Source organism: Bison bison, unplaced genomic scaffold (genome assembly GCF_000754665.1).
Source record: "Bison bison bison isolate TAMUID 2011002044 unplaced genomic scaffold, Bison_UMD1.0 scf7180017864537, whole genome shotgun sequence".
Classification (NCBI taxonomy): Eukaryota; Metazoa; Chordata; class Mammalia; order Artiodactyla; family Bovidae; genus Bison; species Bison bison.
Window position 1 is genome coordinate 6,670,570 of NW_011495085.1, and position 14,809 is coordinate 6,685,378.

Sequence of the window (14,809 nt, forward strand, 5' to 3'; positions counted from 1 at the left end):
TTAAAGACAATCTCTTTAACAAGTGGTGCTGGGAAATCTGGTCAACCATTTGTAAAAGAATGAAACTAGAACATTTTCTAACACCATACACAAAAATAAACTCAAAATGGATTAAAGATCTAAATGTAAGACCAGAAACTATAAAACTCCTAGAGGAGAACATAGGAAAACAGTCTCTGACATACATCACAGCAGGATCCTCTATGACCCACCTCCCAGAATATTGGAAATAAAAGCAAAAATAAACAAATAGCGTTTTCATCATACATCAGGTCAGATATTTTAATGATCAAGGAAAAACTTCATATTGTCATTTATCCTGTTATTTAAGTCATCATGTGAGGTATTTGTTTTTATCCTTAGTAAAAATATTTATTTTTAAGGGAGTATGACTTCACTGAAAAACAATAGCTTTTGACTTAAAAAAATGTAGTTTTGAGCCTAAACCTGATCTTGGAGATATTAGCAAAAACTTAAGCATTCTTAATCTCTTTATTCCTACTTTACATGGAAATAGCAATATGTATCCCCTAAGGGCATTCAGTCGCTCAGCCATGTCTGACTCTGTGACCCATCGACTACAGCATGCCAGGTTTCACTGTCCATCACCAACTCCCAGAGCTTGCTCTAACTCATGTCCATTGAGTTGGTGATGCCATCCAACCACACCAACTCCCAGAGCTTGCGCTAACTCCTGTGCATTTCGTTGGTGATGCCATCCAACCATCTCATCCTGTGTCATCCCTTCTCCTGCTTTCAATCTTTCCCAGCATCAGAGTTTTTTCCAATGAGTCAGTGCTTAGCATCAGGTGGCCAAAGTATTGAAATTTCAGCTTCAGCATCAGTCTTTCCAGTGAATATTCAGGACTGATTTCCTTTAGGATAGACTGGTTGGATCTCCTTGCAGTCCAAGGGACTCTCAAGAGTCTTCTCCAACACCACTGTTCAAAAGCATCAGTTCTTCAGTGCTCACCTTTCTTTATAGTCCAACTCTCACATCCATACATGACCACTGGAAAAACCATAGCCTTGATGAGACAGACCTTTGTTGACGAAGTAATGTATCTGCTCTTTAATATGCTGCCTAGGTTGGTCATAACTTTCCTTCCAAGGAGTAAGTGTCTTTTTTTTTTTAATATAAATTTATTTATTTTAATTGGAGGTTAATTACTTTACAATATTGTATTGGTTTTGCCATACATGAACATGATTCAGCCACAGGTATACACGTGTTCCCTATCCTGAACCCCCCACCCTCTTCCCTCCCCATACCATCCCTCTGCATAATCTCAGTTCACCAGCCCCAAGCATCCTGTATCATGCATTGAGCCTGGACTGGTGATTCATTTCATATATGATATTATACATGTTTCAATGCCATTCTCCCAAATCATCCCACCCTCTCCCTCTACCACAGATTCCAAAAGACTGTTCTATACATCAGTGTCTTTTGATTTCATGGCTGCTGTCACCATCTGCAGTGATTTTGGAGCCTCCAAAAATAAAGTCAGACACTGTTTCCCCATCTATTTGCATGCAGTAATGGGACTGGATGCCATGATCTTAGTTTTCTGAATGTTGAGTTTTAAACCAGCTTTGTCACTCTGCTCTTTCAGTTTCATCAAGAGGCTCTTTAGTTCCTCTTTGTTTTCTGCCATAGGGGTAGTGTCATCTTCATATCTGAGGTTAGTAATATTCTTCCCAGAAATCTAGATTCCAGCTTGTTCTTCATTCAGCCTGGCATTTCACATGATGTACTCTGCTTGGAAGTTAAATAAACAGGGTAATGATATACAGCCTTGGTGTACTCCTTTCCCAATTTGGAACTAGTCCATTATTCCACGTCTGGTTTGAATTGTTGCATCTTGAGCTTCATACAGATTTCTCAGGAGGCAGGTAAGGTGGTCTGGTATTTCCATCTCTTTAAGAACTTTTCAGTTTGTTGTGATCCACACAGTCAGAAGCTTTAACATAGTCAATAAAGTAATAAGGGCATAGTGAAGAAAAATTTAACATCACTACCTTAATAATGCTTTATTTAATCCCTAAACTCTTCCACTACTTGAAGTGTTTAATTTTAAACATAAATTGATGCTGACCGAGTGATGCTTTGCATTGAAGGGCAGGCCTAATCAATTCAGCTTAAATAGGGAGGTTGTGAGCTAACCACATAATAGAACTATTAGTCTGCTGCTGCTGCTGCTGCTGCTGCTGCTGCTGCTGCTGCTAAATCACTTCAGTCGTGTCTGACTCTTAGCGACCCCATGGACTGCAGCCCACCAGGCTCCTCTGTCCATGGGACTTTCCAGGCAAGAGTACTGGAGTGGGTTGCCATTGCCTTCTCCAAACTATTTGTCTAGCACTTACCAAAGTGAGAAAGATCTGAATGGGGCCCATGTTTACAGGATGCTAAGGAATATCCAGGATATCAGGACCTAATTCCCACGACCTATGAATATCACCTTATATGACAAAAAGATGGGACGATTTGTAAGGATTTTGAGATGGTACATTATGCTGGATGGTACATTGCCCTAAATGCAGTCACATGTGTTCTTATAAGAAAGAAGTAGAGGGATGTGAACATAGAAAAGGAAAAGACACAGGAAGACCATGTGTCCATGGAGGCAGGCCTGGGTGAGACGAATGTAAGTCACAGAAGCTGCAAGCCCCCTAGAAGCTGGAAGAGGAAGCACATTCTCCCCCAGAGCTTGCTGAGGGAACATCACCCTGCTGACACTGAATTTCCAAGTGATTATGCCGAATTTGGACATCCTACACCCAGCACTGTGAGGGAATGTACTTCTTTTGCTTTACATCAAGTTGTAGTCATCCAATACAGCAGTCTCCATGACTAGCACAGTGCTCTTGATTGTTCACAGATTAGTGGGACTGACTCCCAAATGATTCCTGGTGCAGGAGGAGAAAAACACCAGATGCGTGTCCCATGAGCTGGAAGACCAGGATGGAGTAACCATACATGTGACATCTGAGGGACATCAGAGGTTGCAGAGTGTTCACAACAGTGACATAGAGTGGGAAAGTAGTGTTCAAAGTGAATTACATACATGAGGTGGAAAAAGATGGTTAAAAAGTCAGATAAGCACTAGTGTTAGTCGCTCAGTCATGTCCAACCCTTTGAGACCCCATGGACTGTGTCCTGCCAAGCAAGAATACTGGAGTGGGTAGCCAGTTTCTCCAGGGGATCTTCCCAACCCAGGGATTGAACCTAGGTCTCAGTTGGTATTGATTTCCAAAACACTCATTAGTGAAAAGTAACTAGAGGAGCTTCAAAACCACATTAATTTTAGATGTGTATGTTAACAGTAGATTTTTGTTAATGGTATAACTGTGGTGAGTATAAATGAGTCATCATATTAAATTAACTGTTCAGTAGATTATATATATTTAATTGATTTTTGTACAGTTCATGAGTTACCCTGGTGGCTCAGTGCTAAAGAATCTGCCTGCAATGCAGGAGACACCAAATCGATCCCTCGGTTGGGAAGATCCCTTGGAGAAGGAAATGGCAACCCACTCCAGTATTCTTGCCTGGGAAATCCCATGGACAGATGAACCTAGCAGGCTACAGTCCATGGGGTCTCAAGATTTGGGCATAACCTAGTGACTAAACTACCACCATCATAGTTCATGCATTTGAAGTTTTTCTCTGAGTTAAAATACTAATTCAGGTACTTTGGTGAAGAGAAATATTTCTAACAGAATAATACACATTAAAAAAATATACAGCCAATATTTTGAATCCTAGACTATTCAGACTAGGTAAGTATTACCATTTTGATAAAATGACTCAACCACTCTCATGTCTTTCCAGTTTTGGAGGAATTTTCTCTTGCAGAGGAAAAATATCTGCCATGATATTGAAATATGAAGAGACATAGCCTTTAGAGAAGAGTGGAAACTGATACCAGTGTTTGTAGTGTTTGACTGAGTGGTCAAGGTAATGATAGACAAGGTTGAGGTGATGTGTAGCAATGTTGAGAAGACTTCTCTGGGACCTAAAGAGTTTAGAGGCAGTTTACCTAGGATGCAATATAGGAGAAAATCTAGTGGCAGAGTAAGCATGGAAAGCAAAGGAAGTTAAACTAGGAAGTGATTGTAGACAAGAGAAAACACAAGCCTGAACTAAAGTAACAGCAAGGCCAAAAAAAGGAAATCTAACATTTAGTTCACAGGCTTCATTTTGAGCACCCCACGGAAAGACAAAATGAGGCAGCAAATTCATATCCTCCTTTCTTCCCTCAAATGGATTTGACAGTACTTACATATGCTGGTTTGACTATCTCAAGTATTTAAAATGACATTTCTTCAAAGAAGACACACAGATGGCTAACAAACACATGAAAAGATGCTCAACATCACTCATTATCAGAGAAATGCAAATCAAAACCACAATGAGGTACCATTTCACACCAGTCAGAATAGCTGTGATCCAAAAATCTACAAGCAATAAATGCTGGAGAGGATGTGGAGAAAAGCGAACCCTCTTATACTGTTGGTGGGAATGCAAACTAGTACAGCCACTATGGAGAACAGTGTGGAGATTCCTTAAAAAACTGGAAATAGAACTGCCTTATGACCCAGCAATCCCACTGCTGGGCATACACACCGAGGAAACCAGAACTGAAAGAGAGATGTGTACCCCAATGTTTATCACAGCACTGTTTATAATAGCCAGGACATGGAAGCAACCTAGATGTCCATGAGCAGATGAATGGATAAGAAAGCCATGGTACATATACACAATGGAGTCTTACTCAGCCATTAAAAAGAATACATTTGAATCAGTTCTAAGGAGGTGGATGAAACTGGGGCCTAGTACACAGAGTGAAGTAAGCCAGAAAGAAAAACACCAATACAATATAGTAACGCATATGCATGGAATTTAGAAAGATAGTAATGACAACCCTGTATGCGAGACAGCAAATGAGACACAGATGTATAGAACAGTCTTTTGGACTCTGTGGGAGATGGAGGGGGGATGATTTGGGAGAATGGCATTAAAACATGTATAATATCATATAAGAAACGAATCGCCAGTCCAGGTTCGATGCAGGATACAGGATGCTTGGGGCTGGTGCACTGGGATGACCCAGAAGGATGATATGGGGAGGAAGGTAGGAAGGGGGTTCAGGATGGGGAACACATGTACACCCATGGCAGATGCATGTTGATGTATGGTAAAACCAATACAATATTGTAAAGTTAATAATAATAATAATAAAATAAAACCATAAAAAAATAAAACATTTCCCCCCAAAATCAAAATCATCAGTTGAATTCTATCAAGCATTTAGAGAAGAGTTAACACTTATCCTTTTGAAACACTTCCAAATATTGCAAAAGAAGGAACACTACCAAACTCATTCTATGAGACCACCATCACGCTGATACTAAATCCATACAAAAATACCACAAAAAAAAGAAAATTACAGGCCAACATAACTGATAGGCAGAGATGCAGAAATACTCAACAAAATACAACAAACCAAATCCACCAATACATTGAGACATACACATTGAGACATACACATTGAGAATACACATTCTGTGTATTCTAGTGACTGTGATCAAGTGGAACTTATTTCAGGGATGCAAAGATTCTTTAATATTGGAAAATCAATGTGATCTACCACATTAACAAACTGAGAACAAAAACTATATGCTGAGAATAAAAACTATATGCTCATATAAAAAGATTAAGAAAAAGCTTTTGATAAAATTCAACACTGATTTATGATAATAACTCTCCAGAAAGTGGGGATACAGGGAAAATACCTCAACATAATAAATACATCAAATTCACAGCAAATATCCCACTCAGTGGTGAAAATCAGAAAGCACTTGCTCTAAGATCAGGACCAGGAGAAGGAAGCTCACTGTCACCATTCTTATTCCACATAATTATGGAAGTTCTAGCCATGGAAATCATAGAAGAAAAAGAAATGAAAGGTATCCAAATTGGAAAAGAAGAAGTAAAACTGTCACTGTTTGCAGGTTGACATGATTCTATACATAAAAAATCCTAAAGATGCCACCAGAGCTCATCAATGAATTCAGTAAAGTTGCAGAATACAAAATTAATGCACAGTAACTGACAGAAGAAGCATCTGACCTGGGAAGTTAAAAGTATTGCCTAAAAGAAGTTTTGGGTAAGATATTTTGAAAAATTTTAAATGTATTTTTCATGTCCTCCAAAAGTATTAAATAGAAGAGTTTGTATTTATTGGTTTTAGCTAATAATAATTGCTTTACCCTATGGAAAATAATTTTAAATTTCTCAGTCAGTAAAAAAGTTTGCAGTTTTTCAGTTTAAAGCATTTGTATAACTATATAACTATATTCTTATACCAGCTTTGAAAATACTATATTGAAATTAGCAATTACTATATTAGATATTTTTATACTTTTCAAGATGTAGTATATATTTCAAATATTTATCTTATTGTTATATAATCATATAATTATGTAATCATATAATGTGAGAGTATCCATAAAGTAGATCAAGTATAAGGGTCAGAAACTATCTTCAGGTTTAACTGTCGAAGAGGCCATTAAAAGCAACTTTCTAGTGACAGTGAAATTTACATTAGTGGATTTTTAAGTATTAATGTTAAAAAGGATAATATCTAATATTAGGTATAAAGATTTCACAATTGAAATGGCATCTGTGGAAGAAAAATGAGTCACATTCTTTGAAGTTCACATTGAGAGAAATTTACATATACAGTATCCTTGAGCCAAGTCTGTCTACTTTTCTGTGTATTCTCAGAGTTTAGCATATTCTCTATTACATCAGATTTGCTGAAAAAATGTTTAAGAAAAGAATAAATGAGTATTATGAAGTTATTGCTAGTCACTTTTCCCAAGCAAAGAATCTATTTTCCATGGAGTTACCATTTCAGTGAGCAAGAAAACAAGATTTGACAGATTGGTGTGCTCTGCAATATCATATTTCATACTTATAGGGTGAGGTTTCATGATAATAACATGCAATGGAAGAATTCTGGTCACAACATCTCCTGCATTTTTTCTTCTAAGCATTTTCCATAAATTAGGAGAAATACATGAGTGTTCAGAGTTTCAAAAAGATTCCTGTTGCTATAGGAATTAAGTATAATTTACATATTAATTGTAATTTAGATATTACAATAAAATTTGGTTGACCTTTACCTTTTTCTAAACATTTGTTTTCACCTGCAGACTTAAAAATATTATTAGAGAGGTTGCATAAGCTTTTAACCTTATGTTCATTTAAGTAAATGTTTATGCATCAAAGATGGCTAGCAGATGAAGAAAACTTCTAGTTATCACATCAGTTCCTTAATAGAACACATATATTATTTTTCCCTATTTTGACTCAGAATGACTTTCCATTTTCTTTTTGGCATCATAGCAGCCAATTATTTGTATTATTTAGATGAATGATCATATTGCTTTTTAAATCATATTGAAGGTAAATATTGATATCATCTGAGCCACTGTTGAGAGTAAGACATTTCACCCTTGACCCCCTTGAGTTCTGGTGGTTGGATAAGAAATTAAACTGACAAAAGACAGATTAACAGGAGAAAAAGAAACACATTTCACTTGTGTCCACAGAAGTCTCATAGAATGAGGGCCTAAGAAGTGGTCGGAATAGCTTATACACTTGTAGACAAAGAAACAATGAATTTCTAAGAGTTAACAGGACAAAGAAACTTACATGTTGGGTGTTTAATTAATGAAGAATCTAAATGGAGTTTGGGGCTGGAGTAGTAAATTCAAGTCACCTGGTTTGTCTTTATGGACTTCGTGGCCCTGAATTTCCTGTCTTTCATGACAAGGATGTCCTCTTACTTCCAGACACGGAAAGTACACTTTTCACATAAGAGATTCAGTTCTAATGAGGTGGATGAAACTGGAGCCTATTATACAGAGTAAAGTAAGCCAGAAAGAAAAAACACCAATATAGTATACTAACACATATATATGGAGTTTAGAAAGATGGTAATGATAACCCTGTATGCGAGACAACAAAAAAGATACAGATGTATAGAACAGTCTTTTGGACTCTGTAGGAGAGGGTGAGGGTAGGGTGATTTGGGAGAATGGCATTGAAACATGTATATTATCATATGTGAAACAAATCTCTAGTTCACGTTTGATGCATGATACATGGTGCTCAGGGCTGGTGCACTGGGATGACCCAGAAGGATGGGATGGGGAGGGAGGTGGGAGGGAGGTTCAGGATAGGGAACAAATGTATACCTGTGGCGGATTCATGTCAATGCATGACAAAACCACTACAATATTGTAAAGTAATTAGCCTCCAATTAAAATAAATTTATATTAAAAAAAAAAAACAAAGAGAAATGAAAGTCAAGGTGTCCCTCTTGCATTGGCCTTTTCTTAAGTAACTTTAAAGTAATCAGTATGCCACTGAAGCACATTTTGGGATGGCCAACCCTGGGCCTAAACACCACCTTTTTTTTTTTTTTTTTTTAACAAGTACGCAGTAATCAGCTACATTTTGACTCTCGGAATCTGAATTCCTGGAGGTGGGAAATTACCTTTGGACAAAGAGACTGTCATATAGAGTGAAGTAAGTCAGAAAGAGAAAAAAAATACTATTATATTAAGCATATATATAGACAGAGAATCTAGAGAAATGCTATAGATGAACCTATTTGCAGGGCAGGAATAGAGGCGTAGAGGTAGAGAATGGATACATGTGGACACAGAGGGCAGCTGCTGCTGCTGCTAATTCATTTCAGTGGTGTCTGACTCTGTGCAACCCCATAGATTGCAGCCCACCAGGCTCTCCCGTCCCTGGGATTCTCCAGGCAAGAACACTGGAGTGGGTTGCCATTTCCTTCTCCAATGCATCAAAGTGAAAACTGAAAGTGAAGTCGCTCAGTCGTGTCCGACTCTTCACCACCCCATGGACTGCAGCCTACCAGGCTCCTCCATCCATGGGATTTTCCAGGCAAGAGTACTGGAGTGGGTCGCCATTGCCTTCTCCACAGAGGGCAGAAGGGGGAGGATTTGGGAGACTGGGATTGAGGTATATACATTACCTTGTGTAAAACAGATAGCTAGTGGGAAGCTGCTGTACAGCACAGGAAGCTCAGCTCAGTGCTCTGTGATGACCTGGAGGGGTGTGGTGGGGTGGGGTGGGGTGGGTGGGAGGTCAAAGAGGGAGGGGATGTATACATACAGCTGATTCACTTTGTTGTACAACAAAAACTAACACAACTTTTAAAGCAACTATACTCCAATAGAAAATAGATAAAGTAATAAAATACAATCCCCTTTTTTCCACCTCCAAAAAAAAAAAAGAAAGAAAGAAAAGAAAATTTTAATTTACTACCGGAGATTCAAAACTGTTGTTATCAGAGAGGCTCAGGCCCACTTCACTCCTGCCCATGATTTTGAGGAGGAAGAAAATCTTAATCATGATTCAAGGACATAATTAGTACACTGCAGTAAGGATGTTAATGGGATAAGTGAAGGAAGTATAAATAGATTTAAACTGAGACTAGCAAGCTCTTGGTCTCTCCTCTGAGATGTCTTACTCTTTCAAGTTTATTCCTCTTTCTGTTGGTTCTTTTTTCTTCATCTTCTCATGCAACCTGTACAATAAAGCACATCTCATGATACCTATCCTTCTGAAAGGATTTCCTTCCTTTGAGTTTTATAGTTTGTAGCAAAACTAAGTGGGGCCCATAAGAAAAGAAGGCTTAGATGGCAAAATATTGGGTTGGCCAAAGGCTCATTTGGGTTTCTCCATAAGATGTTACAGAAAAACCCAAATGAACTTTTTGACCAACCTAATAACATCTTTTCTAGAATTTTTTATGAAGAAATGTTTTAATTTTTGTTGGGTTCATCTTACCATCATTGCTAACCACTCATTCATCGACTCAACTAGTATTATTGAGTTGCTGCTGTATGTCGAAAAGTGTCATAGGCACTGTTGAATGGGTCCTTAAAGTGGTCAGAGAACCTATTCTTATAGGGATAGTCCCACAGAGGTATTGTAATGTGAGCAAATCATAAGACGGTATAGAATATTTCAGTACTTAACATCCCTATGAGGAAAAAAAAAGTAAGCCAATGGGGATTGGAATTTAGGAAGTTTAAAAATGTAAAAGAGCAAATCCTGAAGCCATTTAGGAAAAGAGCAGTCTAGGCAGAAGTTGTGATATTTAAGGTGCCTCTGAAGGTAGAGTGGTCAGCAAAGGATCAGTTAAGAGGCCAGTGTGGCCAAACTAGAGAGAAAAAGGGAAGGATGACAGGAAATGATGCCAAATACAGTATAAGGAACAGACCATGTGTGTCCTTTCAGGTCAGCACACAGCATAGAGTTTGGCTTTATTATTAGTGGTGTGAAAACCCTCTGGAATTTCTGTGTCAGAATAGAGAGACTCCACCTGGGCTTCCCACGTGGCACAGTCATAAAAAATTTGCCTGCCAATGTAGCAAACTTGGGCTCAGTCTGGGTTGGAAAGTTCCCCTGGAGGAGGAAATGGCAACCTATTCCAGTATTTTTGCCTGGAAAATCTCATGGACAGAGGAGTGTGGCAGGCCACAGTCCATGGGGTCACAAAGAGTTGGACACTACTGAGCACATACACACAAACTTGCCAAAATCAAGGTAAAAATGTTTAGTCAGCTTCCAATATATATAGAAAGAATCATTGCTTTGCCCAGGCTAGCTTATCACACTTAATATGCATTTTCAAATGGCTTAGTCAGTCAGCTGAATAACAAAGTTATAGCTTGTAATAAATACCATTTCTTGTACTCAACAAAATTGAAATAATTCTAATCTTAAAGATTAGTCATTGTATTATTGAGCATTCCAGTTATTAATAGAAACAGAATCCAACATCAGATGTTTTAAGAGACTTCAATTAGATAGTATTTACAAAAGTGTAAAAATAGTATAATAAAACAAACAGAAAACTGAAAAGTTGATGAATCCAGAGAATAGTAATGACAGTAAGCCATTATGTCTACTGGGGCTGAAGGGGTTGAGTGTATTAAAAAGCAAATTGGATGTATAGGCATTATTAGACATTTTTTTTTTAATGATAAAGTGTTTAAGCTGATGGCAGTGATTCAGGGGAAAAAAGTTTTTTGTCAAATAGTAAGAAGAATTTCTCAAGCCATATCCTGGTAGGCAAGACTGAGAATATGTATACCTGATAAGAGCATCTCTATACAAGAAAAGCAAGCTATAATAGTGGCCTAAGATTGAGATGCTGGTAGGCAAGTAGGTAGGTTTAAGAGATTTTAGAAGATTTTTTTCTTCTTTATTGTTTCCCTTTTTAAAGAAAAAGTATAGTGGTTTGCAGTAGGCCTTTTCATCACTGCTTTGTTTTTAGAGAAACTTTGCAGTTAAAGAAGTTCTCTTCTATACCTGCTTTGCTGAAAGATCATGAGGTTGTTATTCTTTTTATGACAAATGGATGCTGAAGTTTTGCAAATATAATTTCTACTTTTACTTCCATTAACCCATTGTTTTACTCTTTAATTGGTTAAGATATTGATTTACATTTGCTGATCTTTAATGTTAATAAAACCTACATTCACTGAGATCAAATTGGTTCAGGATGTATTTATATATTTAAGTATTTCTGAATTTGGTGTGTACTCTTTTTTTTTTTTTTTTGCAAAATCTATTACATCTATATTCCTATATGAAATCGGATGGCCACTTTCCTTTCTCATACCATCCTTGTCAAATTTTTGTGTGAAGGTCTTCCAGCCTCATGAAATGAGTAGGGTTTTCTTCATCAATTCTCAAGAAGAGCTTCTGTAAGATTGAAAAATGTCTTCCTTATTAATTTGGAAGAATACAAGGTAAGACATCATGACCTTGAGTTTTATTTGTGGGGAAAAAAAAGGATGATATTCCATTTCTTTAAGCCCAGAATACTTATTTAACTTTTTTCATGGACAGTTTAGTAAGTTACTCTCCACATCTGTTTCAAATCTATTGCTCTTAGATTGTTCATAATATCATTTTATTATCTGTTTAATGTCTTCTCTCCAGCTATAGTCATCCACTCTGTCATGACTGAAATATATATTTTTTTTTCTCTTTTTTTCCCCCCTCTCTCAAAAAGCCATTATTTTGTTGATTTTTCAGAGCTTTCTTGAACTTTGCTGCATATACACTTTCTATTTAATTATCCCTGTCTAAGATTTTTTTTTCTGTCTACCTCTTAGACCCAGGTTGCTTTTCACTTTGCAACTTTTTCAGCTGATACTTTATTTTTTTTAATTTTATTTTATTTTTAAACTTTACAATATTGTATTAGTTTTGCCAAATATCAAAATGAATCCGCCACAGGTATACCCGCGTTCCCCATTCTGAACCCTCCTCCCTCCTCCCTCCCCTACCCTCCCTCTGGGTCTTCCCAGTGCACCAGCCCCAAGCATCCAGTACCGTGCATTGAACCTGGACTGGAAACTCGTTTCATACATGATATTATACATGTTTCAATGCTATTCTCCCAAATGTCCCCACCCTCTCCCTCTCCCACAGAGTCCATAAGACTGATCTGTCACTCAGTGGTGTCCAACTCTTTGCAACCCCATAGACTGTAGCCCTCCATGCTCCTCTGTCCATGGAATTCTCCAGGCAAGAATACTGGTGTGGATAGCCATTCTGTTCTCCAAGGGAGCTTCCCAATTCAGAGATGGAACTCTGGTCTCCTGCACTGAAGGCAGATTTCTAACTTATACATTTAAAATTACAAATTCTTTTAAATTTCTGCTTTACTTTTTCAGATAGGGTTTGATAAGCATCATTTTGTTATCAATTAGACTGTTTTCCTAATATTCTTGTGTATTTCTTAATATCTAAAAATATGAGGTGAAGGGCATTTTATTTTTGGCTTGCAATTGGTTTGTAATATAATTGCACTGTATTTTTAAAATATCTTGATTTCACTTCTGAAAGGTTTTGTGATTTGCTTTCAGGTCTAATATATTTGAAAATGCAATGCTTACAGTGTTTCTAAATGTACCATATATGCTTAAAAAATCATGTATAATCTAGTTACTGACCTAATTTTGTTTATTACTTCAAAATAATTTGTTATATTTTTCAAATCTTGTTTGTCCCAATTTATGCTTTTTAAAATTAATATCTATTTTGTATAATATAATTATTTTATGTTTATAATGACAGACATTATATTAAAATATATTTTATTGTATCTATTTAAAGATAATTTATTGCTACCAAAGAAAATTGAAAAGATAGAAATATATTAAAATAAGACAAATTCATGTATTTTTCCATAAGCCTGCACATCTCACTGAGTTACAGTTTTTAGATATGCTTCAGATTAAAGAAGAATGAGTGAATATATTTGAATCTATTTAAGTAGACTCTAGCAGCTTCTACTTCTTTCCTATCAAAATATTTATCACACAGCAGTGAGATAACATGGGCTTCCCTGGCTCAGTGGTAAAGAACCCACCTGCCCGTGCATAAGATGTGGGTCTGATCTCTGGGTCGGGAGGGGAAGGAAATGGCAACCCGCTCAAGTATTCGTGCCTGGGAAATCCCATGGTCAGAGGAGCCTACAGTCCATGATATCACAAAAGGGTTGGAAACAACCTAGAGACCAAACAACAAGTGCAAAAATGCTTCTGAAATACAGGATATTCTGTTCTTCAAATTTCAGATAATGAATAATGTTTTATGATAAGTATGTCCATCAATATTTGGGACGTCTTTTATGTCACATTTATTTATTGTTTATCTCAAGTTCAAATGTAACTGAGCATTGTGTGTATTTTGTTTGCTAAATGTAGATGTTTCTACGGAGTAAAAGCCAAAGTAAAAATCAGTTTTAGACATGACAGTGCAAGCTCTGGCCTGGACTGATTCTCTTATCTAATTTCCTCTAGTAACATCCAACATTGCTCCAGAAAAATCCAATGACGTTCTTGTTCTGCCTTCAAGCATAGAACACACTTCTGCCCTGGGGCATGGCTGTTTGCATCCTTTCTTTCTTCAGGTGCCTGTTCACATGGGTCACCTTTTGAGAGAGCCCCTCCCTCACCAGCTTACCTAAGCAGCAACAATTTCCACTTTTGTTTCTCCTTACACATCTTTTTTTTTTTTTTTTGTATACTCATCATCATTTGATGTTAACTAATGTTGCTTTTTCCCCTGCCCCCAAATAAATACATTTAAGCTCTACAAAGTCAAAGACTTAGTTTTTGGCTCACTGCTGTATACATGATACCTAGAACTGTACCAACAGATAGTCAGGGCTCAAAATATTTCTGCAGATGGAATAAATGTAACAGATAGTTGCTTATCCAGAAGGTAACACAGTTGTTTTCATTCATATTATTCTTCAGCGAACCATCATCCCAAGCATTGTGTTTACAAGTCAAAGGGATTTTATGAACAGTGTTAAAGTGATTTAGATGATCACTTCTACCCAAATTCTACTTAACCTTCAATTAGAAAGATTAATATTTAGATGAGAGAGAAATCATCTATTTTTCTGTCCTTTTATGCTTTACTTAAAAATTAGTGAAACAAAGAAGTAAGAACATTAAAATTGATGATTTTATCATTTTACTATAAATAGTTTTGAAAGTAGTTAAGTTCTCATGTTTTGGTTTTAAATTTATACATGCAGTTACTTTGACTCTTCTCAGTATTTTTATAAATCTGTACATAAACTTTTATGTTTTTATGTTTGCAAATCTGATTGCAAACATTGCATGACTTTCTTTAAAAAAAAAAAAAAAAAAAGAGAATCAGAAT